Here is a 19,135-nt window from a genome sequence, read left to right as displayed (position 1 = left end):
TTGAAGATATGGCGGCATTACTTGTTTGGAGAAAGGTGTCATATTTATTCGGACCACAAGTGTCTAAAATATTTGATGACTCAGAGAGATTTAAACCTGCGACAAAGACGTTGGCTTGAGTTGTTGAAAGACTATGAACTCATCATTGACTATCACCCGGGAAAGGCCAACGTGGTGGCCGATGCTTTAAGTCGTAAAGCACTGTTTGCTTTGAGAGTGATGGATGCTCACCTATCCGCTTCACCCGATGATGTGCTAGTAGTCGAATTAGAGGCCAAACCGTTATTGATTCATCAAGTACTTGAATCTCAGAAGGTCGACGCCGAATTGGTCGCTAAGCGAGCCGAATGTGTTTCGAATGAGGAATCGGAATTTTAGATTGACGACCATGATTGCTTGACGTTTAAGGGTCGATTATGTATTCCAAGGAATTTGGGACTTGTTTCAATGATTTTGAACGAGGCTCACAGTAGTCGAATGTCAGTCCACCCGGGTAGTACTAAAATGTACAATGATCTGAAACGCCAATTTTGGTGGCCCGGTATGAAACGAGACATTTCAGAATTTGTTTCAAAATGTTTAATATGTCAACAAGTGAAAGCGCAACATCAAGTGCCATCGGGATTACTTCAGCCAATCATGATACCCGAATGGAAATGGGATCGAGTAACAGTGGACTTTGTGTCTGGGTTACCGTTGACTCAGAATAAGAAAGACTCGGTCTAGGTCATTGTTGATAGACTGACCAAGTCTGCTACGGATTTTTCGCTTGATAAATTGGCAGAATTATACGTCTCCCAAATTGTTCGATTGCATGGGGTACCTATTTCTATCGTGTCGGATAGAGACCCAAGATTTACATCTCAATTTTGGAAGAAATTGCAAGAGGCTTTGGGTACCAAACTACATTTTAGCACTGCTTTTCATCCCCAAACCGATGGTCAATTCGAACGGATAATTCAAATACTCGAGGATATGTTGAGATGTTACATCCTTGACTTTAGTGGGTCATGGGAACGGTATTTACCCTTGATTGAATTCGCCTACAACAATAGTTTTCAATCAAGCATTAAGATGGCGCCTTACGAGGCTTTATACTGTCGTAAATGCCGTACCCCATTATTTTGGACTGAACTTAGTGAAAGTAAAATCTTCGGGGTTGATTTGATTAAGGATGCCGAGCAGAAAGTTTGAGTAATCCGTGAAAGTTTGAAAGCTACTTCGGATCGCCAAAAGTCGTATGCGGATTTGAGAAGAGAAGACATTGAATATCAGGTGGGAGACAAGGTATTTCTCAAAGTCTCACCCTGGAAGAAGGTGTTTAGATTTGGTCGTAAGGGCAAATTAGGTCCAAGGTTCATCGGGCCGTATAAAGTATCCGAACGAGTCAGACCAGTCGCATACCGATTAATCCTGCCCCCTGAGCTCGAAAAGATTCACAACGTTTTCCATGTCTCGATGCTTCGACGATATAGATCCGACCCATCGCACGTAATCGCTCCATCTGAGATTGAGATTCAGCCTAATTTGAGCTATGAAGAGGAGCCAGTTCGCATTCTGATGCATGAAGTAAAAGAGTTGCGAAATAAGAAAATCCCACTAGTGAAGGTGTTGTGGCATAAACACGGAATTGAAGAAGCCACTTGGGAACCCGAGAACTCTATGAAAGAGCGATACCCAAACCTATTTACCGGTAAGATTTTCGGGGACGAAAATTTCTTAAGTGGGGGAGAGTTGTGACATCCCTAAAGTGACCCTAGTCGGAAAGCGGTTTTGGGACCGCTAAACCGAGTCACTAAATTATTTGAGTATGATAGTTACTGTCTAAATATGTGAAAATGCATGTGTGAATTTTTTAATTCTTTGATTTAGTTAATTTGAAGGTGAATTGAAAGAAAAGGACTCATGTGAAAGGATTTAATTATATGTGGCTAATTTTAAGAGGTTAATAAAGGAATGAAGTAAAATAAATGGAGTTGCATGTCAAATAACCCATTTGACAAGGTTAGTGGCCGCCATGACAAAATTATGGGCAAGGGAACATGTTTCCAACATGTTATGCTAGTGGTGTATGTAGGAAGCCATAAAATAATAGCTAGCATTAAAGAAATGAACAAAAAATAAGCATGGATGCCCCCATTGTGCCGTAACTAGAGAAAAAAAAAAAAAAAGAAGGAAAATGCTCATTCTATTCTCCATTGCCGTGGCTTGAAGGAGGAAGAAGAAGGAATTCTTTTGTGCATGATTTGGCTTGGTTGATGCTTAGGAAGAGGTAAGCACTTTGAAACCCTTGGAAATTTAGATGTAAATGAGGTGATTAGTTCAAGTTCTATTCATTCCATGGATTAAATTTGGTTGTTTGGAGGTTTGGTATTTGGCCAAGTAGTTGAAGCTCTTGGTACATATATTTTTCATGAAAGTCGAAATTGGTTTGTTCATAAGGGAGGGTGCGAATGTGGCCAATGAAAGGCCTTGATGAACTATATATGTGGCTTGGGTTTATGATATTCGGTTAAGGGATGTTGTGCTAGTAAGGTTGGTTTTATATATACATGTAAGTTACTTTGTATATGATGTTTAGAAAAAAAAATAGTGAAGGGCAAAGTTAATGATGTTGGATAAATTTTAGTAGAGTTGTGCTTAGGCATTCGGTCATTGATGAGCATTGTGGTAACCTAGTTGTAGTTGCAACTCCTAATTTTGAGATGGAATTTGTACACATACGTTAAGTAAATGGTTAGGGCGAATGGGGACTATGTGTTTGAAAGAATAAAATCGATACTATAATTGATAGTATAAGTATTCGCCATTCAATCAAGGGTATAGGTGATGTTAGATCAATTTTAGCACATTCGCTATTTAGGTATACCCAATCATGATATTGCCTTTGATTGTATAAAATCAACTAAAATGGGTGGTTAGTGAGGGTGGCTATTTAATATACGAATATGTATATGTGTATGTGTGATTGGATTATTGATAGAATAGTAAATTGCATAAGGCTATTGGCCGAATAGCCAAGAACATAAGGTAGCAAGATAAAAATTTTACCATGTTATTCCGTATGTTATATGATCATTAGAATGTGGATACCAACATATGTACCAAAGCGATTGAATGAGTTAATTTGTTTGTTTAAGCTCAAGATCCTAAAGGAGAGGCGTCCAACAAGGGGAAATCGAAGGTCAACGAGTAGCCGACTTAGAATTATTTGCCCAACACAAGGTAAGTCATTAAGCACATATGTTTGATATTGCTTAAATGATTGTAAAATCTATGCAATTGTGTTTAATGGGATGCTATATATATATATAAATGAAATTGTATGTGTATGGAGTGATGACAATTGTTGAATGTAAAAGAAATAGTGAAATGTGTAGAAAGTTTGCTTTCGACACTAAGTGTCTTGAGCAATACGTGTGTACAGTGACGAGATTGGCACTAAGTGTGCGTGCTGGAAATATATGGCACTAAGTGTGCGTGCTGGAAATATATGGCACTAAGTGTGCATGCTGGAAATATATGGCACTAAGTGTGCGAGCTCGAAGGGTATGGCACTATGTGTGCGGGCTTAAATCGCATGGCACTAAGTGTGGGAAATCGAGTATTAAGCACTGTGTGCGTACTCTATATATATATATAAATATCTCCGATCGAACAATTATATGGAGGGTGTGTCTCCATCGAGTTGAGTATGGACAGCGGATCGGGTAAGTACCTTGAGCTCATGACGAATAGGTAATATGTTCATGCTCGGGGTTGAGCTTGGTAAGCTTTAAATCTATGTGATGATTGCAATTGTATGATTGTGGTGAAAATGAGTTGGTGTGTAAAAATGCCTCAAATATCTTATTGTATAGAATATGAAATGTGGATGTATGACTTGGTATGAGATTGAACCGAAAGGTCCAAGGAACTATGATATAGTTCGATATGGATGGAGTACTTAGCCTCGTTCATTATTTCATGTTGTAATAATTTTGTTAATGGATGGTTGTGGAATGCTTATGGCTTACTGAGTTATAAACTCACTCGGTGTTTTCTTGTCACCCATTTTAGGTCTCTTGGACTCGTCTCTTGTGTACTCGGAACCGTCGTCAAGTCATCACACGGCGAACAATCTTTTGTATTGTCTCCTTAGTCGATCTAGGAGAACATTTGGCATGTATAGGCTATTTTGTTTTGTTGAATTTTGGGTTGTAAACTTTAAGCCATGCGAAAATGGCCTGTGTGGTCGGTTGAGTGTGATTCTAAAACCTATAGTCACAAGTCTTAGAAACCTTAATTTTGATAAGGTGGCCATAGCTTGTATTATGTATGATGAATTATAGTTGGCCATGGAAGAATTATGAAATAGTCATTGTTTGCTTTAGTAACAGATGCTGCCAGCAGCAGTAAGGTGAGATTGAAAAATCACTAAAAATAGTAGAAGTAGAATTAAATAGTGAATAAATTATGAAATTGAACCTTGATGAATCTACTTTCATATGGAAGAAACGAAACGGTCATATGAGTCAGATTTTAAGAGATATTCAGGTTTTCGTGAAACAGGGCCAGAACGGTTTCTGGATCCCCTGCTCCAACTTTGAAAATATACCATAAATTATCCAGAAACAATTAGAAGTCATGCCTTATATTCATAGATTCCCCTTTGAGTCTAGTTTCATTAGAAAAAAACGGTATGAGCATTGGAGCTCTGTACGAGATGATATCCAGGTCATAATGCGGAAAGGTCAGTGTAGTCGAACCCTGAAACAGGGGTGACTTTAACTAATAAACTGTACCAACTGGCCCGACCAAAAATTCTAGAAAAAAATTTGTAGATGGAATTATGAGTCTAGTTTCAGGGAAAATTTACGGAACTGGTTTTCGAGTTTGGGAACTCGAGATATGATTTTTAAGGTAACAGTGACGCAGTTAGCTAGCCTGCCTGGAACAGAAATTCATAATTTCCAAGAGAGAAATAAGGGAAGTAAGCCCGGTAACACCTCGTGGTCAAATCCGGTGACGGTCACGGGTTTGGGGTGTTACACACGACTATGTGTCTCAGCTGTGTATGGAACACGACTTTGGGACACGGGTGTGTGGAGCCTTAAAGCATGAAATTTCCAAGATTTTTGTAAGTTCTCGGTTTAGTCCCAAACCCTTTTTAAAGTATGTTTTGGGCTCCGTAGACTTAAATAAGGGACTATGTGTAAGAGAATGAATGCTTTGAAATATGAATAAAATTTTATGGCTCGTATTTTAGTTTAATGTTTGTATGTTTGTCTGGTAACGCCTCGTACCTTAGCCCGGCCTCGGATACGGGTGAGGGGTGTTAAATTTAGTGGTATCAGAGCAGTTTTAGTCGATTCTCGGACTAACATAGCAAGTGTAAGAGGTTAGTTATACATGCCACAAATATGTGATAGTGTGACGTCTTCCGACACTAATAAGGACTATTTTGTTTAAAATGAAATATTCTCCAACCGAGCTACATCTGACCATTTGATAGCGATATTGAAGTATTTGAATAAAGTGTAGCTATGATGTGTTAAACTTGGAAAGGTATGAATAAGAATTCGTGATATATGTATATGTGATAATATGTGAGATGAAAGTTTATATAGTTATATATTTATTCATATTTGTTTGGCCTTCATATGCTATTGCATGCTTGACTAAATTAATTTGTAAATGTGATGATTAAAGTTATTCAAAATTCATAGAATGTATGAGTGAGTGCACTTGTTTGAAATGAGATAATTGGAAATTTTATGTAAGACAGGTATGAATAATAAATTGTTTGAAGTGGATAGTATGATTATAATGACATATGTGGATAATGAAAAAAATGTGTCATATAGATATATGTTAGAATCGAGTTAGAGACTGTACGACCTCACCCCCTTACCGATGAGGTGTATATAACGAAAATTCATGAGAATCATGTTGACTATGTTCCTAAGTGTGGAATCAAAGAGTTCAGTGATAAAATAATTATAGATATGACCAGAGTCTGAGAATGGTTGACAAGTGAAGGACAGAGTTAGAGAAATATCAGAGTTTACTGAGTTATTTTGGGATTCAAATTGATGACAGAGTGTTTCTGAAAGTATCGTCTTGAAAACACTTAGTTAGTAATGCTGGAAATTATGAGAAAGATACTAAACCTCACTCCAGTAAGATTTTCGAGGACGAAAATCTCTGAAGGGGGGGAGAGTTGTAATAGCCAAAAATTGGGTCTAGTTGGAACAGAGGTTTTGGGACCACAAAATCTAAGATATAAATAATTATTTTATGATTATTTTGAGGTCTATGATATGATTGCATGATTGTGTGAAAATTTCGTGAAGAAATTCTATGCATAAAGTGCTTAATTCAAAGTTAGGGACTAAATTGAATACGTTGCAAAACTTGCATTCTAGAAGTTTCTAGTATGAAATTGATTTGAAATATTAATTAGGAGGTCTTAAATAGAAATTTGACCAATTTCTAAGTTATGGAAAAAATTGGACATGGATGGAATTTTTGGAAAGTTTACTAGTAAGGGTATTTTGGTCATTTAGGGGTAAAATGAATTAAAATACAAAATTAAAAGCCAATTTTGCTCATCTTCTTCACCATGCACGTGTATACCAAGGGAGACTCCATGGCTAGGGTTTTCAAGCTTCCCAAGCTCAATTGTAAGTCCGTTCTAACCCCGTTTTTCAAGTTTTTTACGTTTTTGGAGTCCCGGTAACTTGATTTAAATTATGCTAGCAATAATTCAACCTAGGGTTCATATTTGGAAAAATACCCATAGGTAAAATTTGTGTATTCTAGTGTTTTATGATACAATATGAGGTTTTAAATTATGTTAGACAACTTGTGCTACTCGGTTTTAAGTGAAAACGAGCAAAAGGGCTTAATCGGTAAAAATACCTAATAGCCATAAGTATATGTTAGAGTGAGAATTTGATGTTGCCATAGAATGGAAAAGTGATCATCATGTCATAAAACATAAGAATAAGGGATGAAGTTTAATTCCCGAGCCTAGGGGTAAAAGTGTAAATATGCAAAAGTTTAAGGGCAAAATTGTAATTTTTCCAAAGTTTGAGTTAAGGACTGTTTTGAATAGTACATTAATTAAATAAGTAAAATATGATGTTTTAGATCCTGGAAAACGAGATTTGAACCTAGAATGAGAGAAAAATCAAAAATTGGGAAAGTTGGTAAAATGGCCGTTTTAATATCAAGGTAAGTTCATTTGTATAATAAGCATTAATTTATGCATGTTTCAATGTAAAATTGATATATTTACTATGATCTCCGAGGTGTTGAAAGTATGTAAGTTGGTATGATAATAATACAACAATAATCTTGTAATTTATATTTGAAAGTTAAATTTAGTGAATTAATTGAATTATGTTAAATTAAATGATTATGGTGCCAAGTTTATGAATTGATTTAAAAATATGTCTATGGTACATGAAGTGCATTGAATTATCATACATAAATGTGATTTCTATGATTATGGATATTATGGGAAATTGTAAGTTCATATGATTTTTAATAAGACAATGTGTAATTTAATGTTATTATGTTGATATTAAATGAGATGTAAGTTTATATGTAAGTAATACATCACTATTACTTGTATTATGATATTTTATAAAAATATTGGAAATATGTTTGTGGATAATTACTTGAATGGTGAAATTGTTGGAAAAGAGAGAAATCCGGTTGAACCTTGGAAAGATTGGATGATCTGAGATGGTATGTAGCTAGGTCACATATATAGTCTGAGTGCACATCATGTGTACAAGAGAGCTACAAGACATTATGATGTAGCTAGGTCGCATGGGTGATATTATGTGTACACCATGTAGACAAGAGAGCTACGGGATATATGTAGCTAGGTCGCATGCGTGGTTCCAAGTGAAGGGCACCATGTAGACAAGAGAGCTACGAGATAAACTGGCTAGGTCACATGGGTGGTACTAAGTGTTCACCATGTGTACAAGAGAGCCGAACTATATGATGGGTGGAGCTATGTGATGAAACCACCAAGTATCGAGGATTGATCCGAAGTGTTCAACGGGAGACTCTCTATGTATTGCTTTGTGAGTTTTGTGATGAATATGTGCAGGAACTTGGTTATGTGAATGATGTGTTCATTAAGTGACTAGGATGTGGTAAGGTTATAAATAAGTAAGTTATACATGAGGATGATTTTATGGTGACCTTGTGATCATGGGCCTATACTTGTGATGTATGAAATGTGGTGAAAATGATTTGTGATATGTATGTTAAAATGAGGTTAATACAAAGAAAGTGTGAAAGAGTGAATTAGCAATAAAACTGTTTTGGACAATAGCAGTGACGTGATTTTGAAAAATCACTAAAAATAGTATAATTTGAATCAGAGACTGAATGAGATATCACATTAAAGATTAATGAGTCTATTTTCATATAAAAGAAACATAGAAAGCAAAGGAGTTCTATATTTTTAGATATTTATGTTTTCGTCAGACTGATTCAGAATGATTACGTGATCCCCTGTTCTGACTTTGGAAAATCACAAAAATTTGGAGAAAAATAATTAGAGGCTCAAAATTATATTTTTAACATCCATAATTAGTCTATTTTCAAGATAAATCAACAAGAACATTATCTGAGTTTTGTACTGTGAGATCATTATTTTTTTGTGAAGAGAGGTCAGAACTGTCAGAAGGTGAAACAGGGGAAATTTTAATGAATAAACTGTACTAATTGGCTAAACAAAAAATTATGAAGATTTTATGGTGGAACTATATGTGAGTCTAGTTTCAGGGGAAATTTACGGATCTTAATTTGGATCTCTGTAGCTCTAATTATAAATAATTAAGTGACTATGACTCGTGTGGACAGTTTGATGTGAACATTTATTACTAAATTGTGAAATCGTACTTACAAGAATGCTATATACATTAAGGATGTGGAATGGAGAGGAGGAGGAGGAAAATAAATATATGTGGAATACATGGAAACTATGGTATATGAAATATTGATATAATGAAATAAATGATATGTGTTTATAAGAAAACAAAAAGAGAATGTTATGTATCATGACATATATATATATATATATATGACTAGTCTCAATGTAATGCTTTTTGGGTATGGAATTGAATTGAAATGTTTCAGGCAAACATGTTATTCTCGATCTGAATCGTGGTATTTAATAAAGATATGATCTAGCTTTAAATATGAATGCTTGATGATTAAGTGAAGATATTTGGTAAGATGATAATCTTGGTATAAATGTATAAGTGGTACTATAATAAACAAGGTAAAATGAGTATGAGAGACACATGTATGATGACATACAAATGCTATGTTTGTGGTTTAATTGAGGATGTTTAATCATTAAATGAATACCATGTTATATGCTTTTGATTTTGTATAAGTGTGTAAGAGATCAAGGTTGACCAAAGCTTGGAAAATAGCCTAGGTATATTCCACACAGGCAGAGACACGACCATGTGTCTCAGCCGTGTATGGAACACGACTTTGGGACACGGGTGTGTGGAGCCTTAAAGCATGAAATTTCCAAGATTTTCGTAAGTTCTCGGTTTAGTCCCAAACCCTTTCTAAAGTATGTTTTGCACTTTATGCGATTTAATCCTTTTTCACAATTGGGCTTACAAACATTAAAATTAGCTCACCAAATTTTTCATGCACCAATATTAACATGCTATGACTCTATATTAATAATAAAATAACTTCTCTAACTTCAAATTTGTGGTCCCAAAACCACTATTCCAACTAGCCCTAAAATCAGGTTGTTACACCTTAATCCAAAGTCAAGTAGCAACACTAAAAAATTTGGAGAACCAAATGGGTCAATTAGCTACGGAGCTTTGTAAAAGACTGTAAGGAGCCTTGTTAAGTGAGAGAAAATTTAAGGAATTTTGGTAAGGAACATTGCAAGGTAGTTTCTTTACAAAATGGTAAGACATTGGAACCCAAGGAAGTTGTGGTTGTAGATGAACCTATTGAGAAACAGGAAAGTCAACCAACAGTTGAAATTCCTGCACAAGAAGAGCCAGAACCTACAAAAATTAATGAGGTAAAATCTAAACTAGTGAATTCTAATAAGCTAACATCTTCTTTAGATGCAAATTTATCTCCTCAGGAAAGTTGTCCAGTCCATCCCAAAGTTCTATCACCTCCATATCCTCAAAAATTCCAACCAAATAACTAGAAATAGGAGGTGCAATTCACGAGGTTTTTGGATGTTCTAAAGCAACTTCATATCAACATCTCATTGGTGGAAGCTTTAGATAAATGCCTAACTATGTAAAGTTCATGAAGGACATCTTGTCCAAGAAGAAGAGGCTTAATGAGTAAGAGATTGTCACTTTTCACAAAAGAGTGAAGTTCGTTATTATAGAATAAGCTACCTTTGACATTGAAGGACCGTGGAAGCTTTCCTATACCTTGTAATATTAGAGAATCATAATGTGGTAAAGCTTTGTGCGACTTAGGAGCAAGCATCAATTTGATGCCCAAGTCTATTTTCAAACTGTTGGGAATAGATGAAGTAAGACCTACAACTGTGACACTCTAATTGGTGGATCGATCTTTAGCATACTTTGTAACAGCCCGTTTTTAGTCAAATTGGAACAGTGGTTTTGGGACCACAAATTTGAGGTTGAAATAATTGTTTTATTATTATTTAATGTCTATAGCATTATAGTATGATTGTGTGAAAATTTCATTAGGAAAATTTATCGTTTAAATGCTCAATTTGATAAAAATGACTAAATTACGTAAAGTATAAAACTTGTGTTCTATTAGCTAAAGGTGTTTAATAGCTATGGAATCTTAAATTACATATCCTTATCTTGTAATTAAACCATGGTTAATGTGAGTGGACATATTTGGACACATTATTAAGTGTTTTAAATGTTATTAATTAAGGTTAAAATTATAATTTAATAAATTAAACTAAGTTAAATATTGTAAAAGATGTTGTCATCTTCTTAAATGGTTTTTCATCCATTGAAAATTGAAGCTAAAACCTTCCATGGGAGCTTGTTAATTTGGCTAAGCTAAATTTGGTACATGGTTAGTATTTTTCAATCCGTTTTTAATGATTTCTATGTTTTCGGAGTCGTTGTAACTTAATCTAGCTAGTCCAGGGACTAATTTGCAAAATTGTTAAAGGTTTAGGGTTTTTCCATTGATGAATGTACATGTATTGTGATGTTTGATGATAGAAAATGTATGCTTGTTGTTAGATAAACAACATTTGTAAAGTGATTTTTAGTAAAATTGTCAATTAGGGATTAAATTGAGAAATATGGAAATTTTGTGGTAGAAATGTGAAAAAATGAAAAATATGGGCTGCATGTAATAAGAGAAATTCGACTAGCATGGGTAGCGACTTAATTGCATGAATTTGTATTTTTATGAGACAAGGACTAAATTATAAAAATATTGAAATATTAGGGGCAAAATTGTAAAGTTTCTATAATATGCTTTATGGGCTAAATTGAATAGAATGATAATTAAATAAGCTAAATTTGATTATATATAGATCAAGAAAAGCGAAGTTTGGATTTAGATCGGGGGAAAAACAAAGTGTTGGACTAATCGACCCATTTCGTCGCTTTTGCATTCGAGGTAAGTTTATATGTTAATAAGCATTAATATAATTGTGTTTTAAATGCTTTATTATTGAATTATTTGTGAATACGACCTTGCGGATATGTTCGATGACGATTTAGTAAATGTGAAATCCGGGTCAAATCTTAAGAATAGATTAGGATACAAATGACATGTCATTAGTGGTTATGTGATTTGGGTGTTGTAACACTCCTAACCCGTATCCGTCGCTGGAATACGGTTACGAGGTATTACTGGACGAGATATAATTATTTTTTATGTCCTGTGGATATACTTGCTCAAACTTTTAAATCAGTCAAATATTAACATATATAATTAATTTTAAAATTCTTTGCGAACCACATCATAACCTGTCTCATGTCAATCATATATCATATTTAATTATCACTAGCTATATTCCAAAATCATACCACTATTACTTTAATCATACATCACTCAAATCATAAGCTCATCACTTTAATAATATTTGAATAATTAATAAAAATAAGCATTTTAATTCGTACTTCATTCATGCATATATTAAATCAAATAAACAATATAATATAACCCATTATTCAATAACATTCACGGCATTAACAACTCAACAATACGAATGAATTATGCAACATTACATATCAAAGCGTTACGCACATATAACCACATCCAAATCTATGCATTTCATTCATAAATTATGTGCACATATTTGTGTTCATTATTAGGTTAACTTTATTAATTCAAGTCGTATTTAATATTAATCATCACAAACCGAATCTATTGATTTTAAAATATTGCATTTGGTCTCCTAGAATAACATCAATGCATTTATATATATGTGTATATAAATATATATACTTTTCAACATGCACATTTTAGCTTAAATTAAACTATACTTTGCACCTATATAATAATATTATACAATTACAAATAAACATACCAAATGGCGAATTTCATATACATCATAAACTAATATATATATTTATATATTATTCACTTGACTAACATAAACCATTTTACAAGCACTTTAACCTAGTCAAGATGAACAAATTCCATATAACATAGATCCATCCAATGTTTCACATGTACAACTCAACTAATTTGTTATATACCTTCAGCTATTTAATCAAATTTTCAATATCTATATATATAACCAAACATCCTTAACAACTTCCTTACATAACATTTACAGTATAAACGTTCTTTATCATATTAAACCAAATAAAATATCAAACCATTCATCATGTTTAATAATTATAATTACCTAATCTCAGCAAATTCATAACCATCACTTATATTTTATCACCTAACGAAATACATAATTACATAGACAATCCATAATTTAAACACATTCATCAACCATAAATATATATGCCAAGCTTTTATTTTTATAGTAGTAATCATAATCCATGTACAATTATTTCATACCAAAGCACATTTTATACCGAGCATCACACAATACCATTCATTCTTAGCACATAGCATTTTAACCAAAGTGAAATTAAACCATGATCAAACATAACCAAATTCAAGCATAGAAATCAAGCCATTTGCGCACCGCTTAGATTTATACATAAACCAAAATCCAACAACTCAAAATATAATCCAGCCTATACATGCCATAGGTTCAAAAATTAAGTTTATAAAATACCAAAGGTGGTCGATAGTGTGATAACTTTGCTGACGATCCCTGAGCTCGTAACTTGAATCCAAAATCTATAAAACAAAGGTAAACATAAATACACAAAGTAAGCTAACTTAGCTTAGTAAGTCATAAGCAAATTAACCATTCGAAAGTATAATCAAAGCATTTAAAACAAACCAAAATTATAACATTATTATTATTATACTTGGTCTCAAACATATCATTTCATTTATTTATAACTTATACTTTTACACAAATATGTTACCTTGGTCGAATGCTCATATATCACATTTAGCATAATATCATTCAACTTTCAAATCCAAAATGACATTATACCAAGTATACATACATTCATATACACAAAATCATGAATCAAAACTCAACATCATATATATATACTTATATATAGCCGAACATAATTTTCATATCTACTCACATTCTTCACTTATATCTTACATAACTTGTAATAAATATCAAGAAACTTACTTAACTTGTTTCAATTAAGTAATAAGCTAAGTTCGCGCCTGGTTGTTTTAGCTCATTTTACACATCTGTACGCGATTTACCTTTGCCCGATGAACCATTCGGAATTTGGTAGGACACTCGGATAATCACACATATATCGTACAATGCCAGCATCCCAGATGTGGTCTTACATGTAATCACATATCGATGCCACTGCCCCAGACAGGGTCTTACTCGAACACATATATTGGAGTCACATATCGATGCTATGGGCTTACTCACACATCACATATCGGAATCCTATGTCATGACATATGTATTCTAACTATTCCTAAGGTTCATACGGGGCTTTCGGATGTCGTAACTTGATCTAAATGAACTCGGAAATGTAGTAGACAAACTTATTCATATTCAGCCATAGCATGTATAATTTCATACATTTCATACCAGCATATATATTTAACACTTAACTACAATTTAGCATGTCTATTTGCTTATAAACTTACCTCAGACGATGTAAAACGGAACAGGGCAGCTAGTCGACAACTTCTGTTTTTCCCTGATCCAAATCTGATTTCTTTGGTTCTTGATCTAAACATATTCAAATTAGGCTCATTCAAACATATTTCCATTCAATTTAATCCAAAAACACATAAATGGGAAAATTACCATTTTACCCCTAACAATTACAATTTCTTACAATTTAGTCCCTATTACACAAAACACAAAATATGCAAAATCTCAAAATACCCATGTTAGGCCGAATGTTCCTAGTGTTCATACAAGTCCATATATATCATTTATTTCACATTTTAGTCCCTCAAATTATTATTTTTGCAATTTAGTCCTAAATACTCAAAATCATCAAAAACTCCAATACAAAACATGTTAATCTAAAACATATCTTTTATATTTCATCATCAAACAACAAAAATCAGAAGCTCTCAACAATGGCACAACTCAAAATTTTCATCAAAATAAAAAATTCAAGCATGGGTTTTGTAGTACTCGAAGCATCGATCTCAAAAACGTAAAAAATATCAAAAACCAAGCTAAACACATACCTTGATTGAGCTTAGAAATGGTCGAACCCTAGGTTTCTCTTTTTCTTTTCTTTTTTTTCTAGTTTCATTCAAAAATAATGAATATAAACATGGCTTATTTTATGATATATGTTATATTATATTAGTTTATATTATTAGTTTACTAAATTAACCTTAATGAAATAATATAAAATCATATAACACATGTCTATTATCATCCAATCAATAGACTAATGGGATATTTACAACATAAATACTCCAATTTAAAAAGCCACTAACAATTCGGCCCTTATGCTTTAAACTATAAAGTTTTCAATTTACGCGATTAAGTCCTTTTATTTAATCGGATACCTAAACAACAAAATTAAATCACAAAAATTTCATAGATATAAATTCACACAAAATAAACACAGAAAATAAATTTTAAATATTTTTTTGACTCGAATTCGTGGTCTCGAAACCATCGTTTCGATTAAGGACTAAATCGAGCTATTACAGGTGCGGGTCCGTACGTCCTACTAGTGGCCAAGTTATCTGGCATGTGTTGCAGATTCTTGTCAGCTCGTGTGAGCAACACCGTGTAGCTACATCATGACCATCAGCTTATGTGAGCAGACCCATTGATAGCTCAAGAGTGAACATTATGTGTGATATGAGATTGAGATAGCTTCGGCTATGTATTGGCACTTAGGGTGAGAGATTCCCGAGTATCCGATAGTATTCCAAATGGTTCAATGGGTATATCAAGGATATGGATGAGTATGAAATAGATACGAGCTTGTACAGGTATGTACGTGAACTATACAATTATCAAATCAAAGAAGTTGATGGAAATTGTGTTTAATCTTTGGATTGACTATATTTGTTAAGTTATGCTTTAAATTTGAATTGCATTATATGATGTTTATGTTATTGAATTGTTGGTTGGTAGGTTTTACTTATTTAACATACAAGCTTACTAAGCTTCATAGATTACTTTGTTTACTTTTCCATGTTTTATAGTGTAATCGAAGCTTTCTCGGGTTTGGGAGTCGTCGGATATCTCATCACACTATCATGCCATCACTTTGGTACTTTTGAACTTATGTATTTGGTTATATGGCATGTATAAGAATTATGGTCATTTTGGTATATAGTTTGGTAATGGATTTAGCCATTTGAATTGGCTTGTAAATGTTAAGTGTTTGGTTTTGTGTATAGCCATGCGAGTTGGCTTATTTTTGTATATTTGGTGATGTATATATATGTGCAAATGGACTTTTTTATGCATTTGGTAATTGCTATGCAATTGCTTTTGGTGAATGGTTGTTTGTGAATTGGCATTTTGAGTACCATTTGATTGAAAATTTGATATACATATACTTTTGATTTTAGGCCAATTAGTGCATAGTTGAAGGTAACCATTTTGGTGATTTGAGAATGTGAATTTGGTATGAAATTGGATAGCACATATTGTGGTACTTGTGTGCCTTGTAGTTGTTGGTATTGATATAGCATGAATTAAACTTGGTTTGGATGAGTTTAAATGCCATTTGAAGTTGTGGTTATATTCAAATTTGGTTGATGTAGGTGAATGAAAATTGGGTGAGAAAAATAGCTTGGTAAGCCTCTTTTTGTCCACACAGGTAGAGACACGAGCGTGTGTCTCAGCTGTATGTGACACACGGTCAGGTGACACGGCTGTGTGTCCCCTAGTGTTTAATTAGAAATCAAGTCAGTATGCTCCACACGGTCCAACACATGGGTTTGTGACTTGGTCGTGTGGCATAAGTCAGTATACCCTACAGGTTTGGCATGGCCTAGCACATGGGCTGGTCACACAGGCGTGTGGTTGGCTGTATGACCCAAGTCAGAGAGTTACATGAGGTCAGACACGGGCTAGGACATGGCCATGTGATCCCATTTAAAATGTCCATACGACCTGTGACACAGGCATGTCTTTGGCCGTGTGAGACACATGGCCTGGCCACACGGGCGTGTGTCCCCTGTATTTTGAAAAATATTCTATGTTTTTTGAAAATTTCTTGAGATATCAATTTAGTCCCAAACCACTTCCTAAGCATGTTTTGGGCCTCGTAGGCTCGTATTAGGGACTTGATAAATGATTGTGAATGATATGTATTTGAAATTGATAATTGTATGAGAATTGTATGTTATTTGTGTAATAAGTCCGGTAATGCTCTGTAACCCTATTTCGGTGTTGAATACGGGTGGGGGTGTTACATACCCCGAAAGAAAGATCGAGAATGTTTTTTTAAGAATAGATAAATTTATTTTTCCTCCTGATTTCATTGTCTTAGATTTTGAAGCAGATAAGGAAGTGTCGATCATATTGGGGAGACCTTTCCTAGCCACGGGATTTCATTAATAGACGTGCAGAAAGGTAAACTCACCATGAGAGGTCAAGAAGATCAGGTTAAATTTAATGTTCTTAAGGCAATGAAATTTAGCAATTTGATGGAGGAATTTTCAATGATTGAGGAGCTAAAAACCTTAGTTTCTATACAATGGGAGAATAATTTTGTGGAGAACCCATTGTAAAACACCTTAGGGTTTGAACCATTGGAAGATGAATAAGGTAATGAAAACATGGCTTTGATGGAAACCAATACAAGGGATTATATTCAACCAGCACGGTTTGAATCGTTAGAATTAGAAGTTCGAGAATACACGCAACCAAAGTTGTCAATATGTAACCATCCAAACTTGAACTCAAGGTACTTCCTTCCCTTTTGAAATACATTTATTTGGGTAACTGTTCTGCTTTGCCTGTGATTGTTTCAACAGAACTAACAGAACACTAAGAGGAGCAGCTGACGAAGTTTTAAAGAAATTTAAAAAGGTAATAGGTTGGACCATAGTTGATATTCAAGGAATAAACCCATCCTTTTCTATTCATAATATTATTTTAGAGGAAGGCAAGTGAGGTCGAATTGAAAGGGAAATGAGACTCAACCTAATCATGAAACAGGTAGTGCAAAAAGAAGTTATAAAATGGTTATATGCAGGAATTATCTACCCCATCTCAAATAGTTCATGGGCAAGTCCAGTGCAATGTGTACCAAAGAAGGGTAGGATTACGATTGTTGAGAATTAACGTAACAAGTTATTCCTGATAAGAATGACCACGGGTTGGAGAATCTGTATTGACTATAGAAAGTTGAACAAAGCCACTCAAAAGGATTATTTTTTGCTACCTTTTGTAGATCAAATGTTAGACCGACTGGCAGGTAACGAATATTACTGTTTCTTAGATGGATATTTGGGATACAACCAAATAGTTGTAGCCCTAGAAGACCAACACAAAACCATTTTTACTTGATCGTACGGTACGTTTGCATTTAGGCAAATGTCTTTCAGTTTATGTAATGCATCTACAACATTTCAGCGATGCATGATTGCAACATTTGCTGATATGATTGAAATTTTTTTTGAGGTTTTCGTGGATTATTTTTCTATTTTTGGTAATACTTATGATGTTTTTTTGAGTAATTTGGCTAAGGTATTGAAGAGATGCAAAGAGACAAATCTTGTCATTAACTTGGAGAAATGACATTTTATTATTATAGAGGGGATTGCCTTAGGACATAAAATTTCCAGAAACAGGATCGAAGTTGATAAAGCGAAGGTAATGTAATTGAAAAGTTACAACCACCAGTCAGTGTTAAAGGAGTTTGATGTTCCTTAGGGCATGCTGGTTTTTACCGATGGTTTATTAAAGATTTTTAAAAAGTTTCCATACCTTTGTGTATGCTTTTAGAAAAAACATTATTTTGAGTTTGAAAAAACCATGTTTGGAAGCTTTTGAAGAATTAAAAAGTTGGTTAATCTCAGCCCCGATAATTGTTTCACCTAATTGGAACTCACCATTTGAGTTGATGTGTGATGTAAGCGATTTTGCTATTGGAGCTATGATGGGTCAAAGTAGAAACAACGTGTTTCATTCAATCTATTATGCAAGCAGAACATCCAAAATCCCAAGTCAATTATACGATAACTAAAAAAGAACTCTTCGCTATAGTTTTTGCTTTTGACAAGTTCCGTTCTTATAAGTACGAAAGTCATAGTATTTACCGATCATGCGACTATTAAATATTTACTCACAAAGAAAAATGCTAAACCAAGGATAATTCGATGGATACTCTTACTCCAAGAGTTTGACATTGAGATCGAAGAAAAAAAATGTGTTGAAAATCAAGTAGCAGATCATCTGTCGAGGTTGGAAAAAAACGAGGAAACTCATTCACTTGTTCCAGTTAATGAGAATTTTCAAGATGAATATACCTTTGAGGTAAACTGAGTTCATAAAATGCCTTGGTTGCTAATTATGTGAATTATTTAGCATGTGGAATGATTCCTCGAGAAATGACATACT

Source organism: Gossypium arboreum, chromosome 13 (assembly GCF_025698485.1).
Source record: "Gossypium arboreum isolate Shixiya-1 chromosome 13, ASM2569848v2, whole genome shotgun sequence".
NCBI lineage: Eukaryota > Viridiplantae > Streptophyta > Magnoliopsida > Malvales > Malvaceae > Gossypium > Gossypium arboreum.
This window is presented reverse-complemented; position numbering follows the sequence as displayed.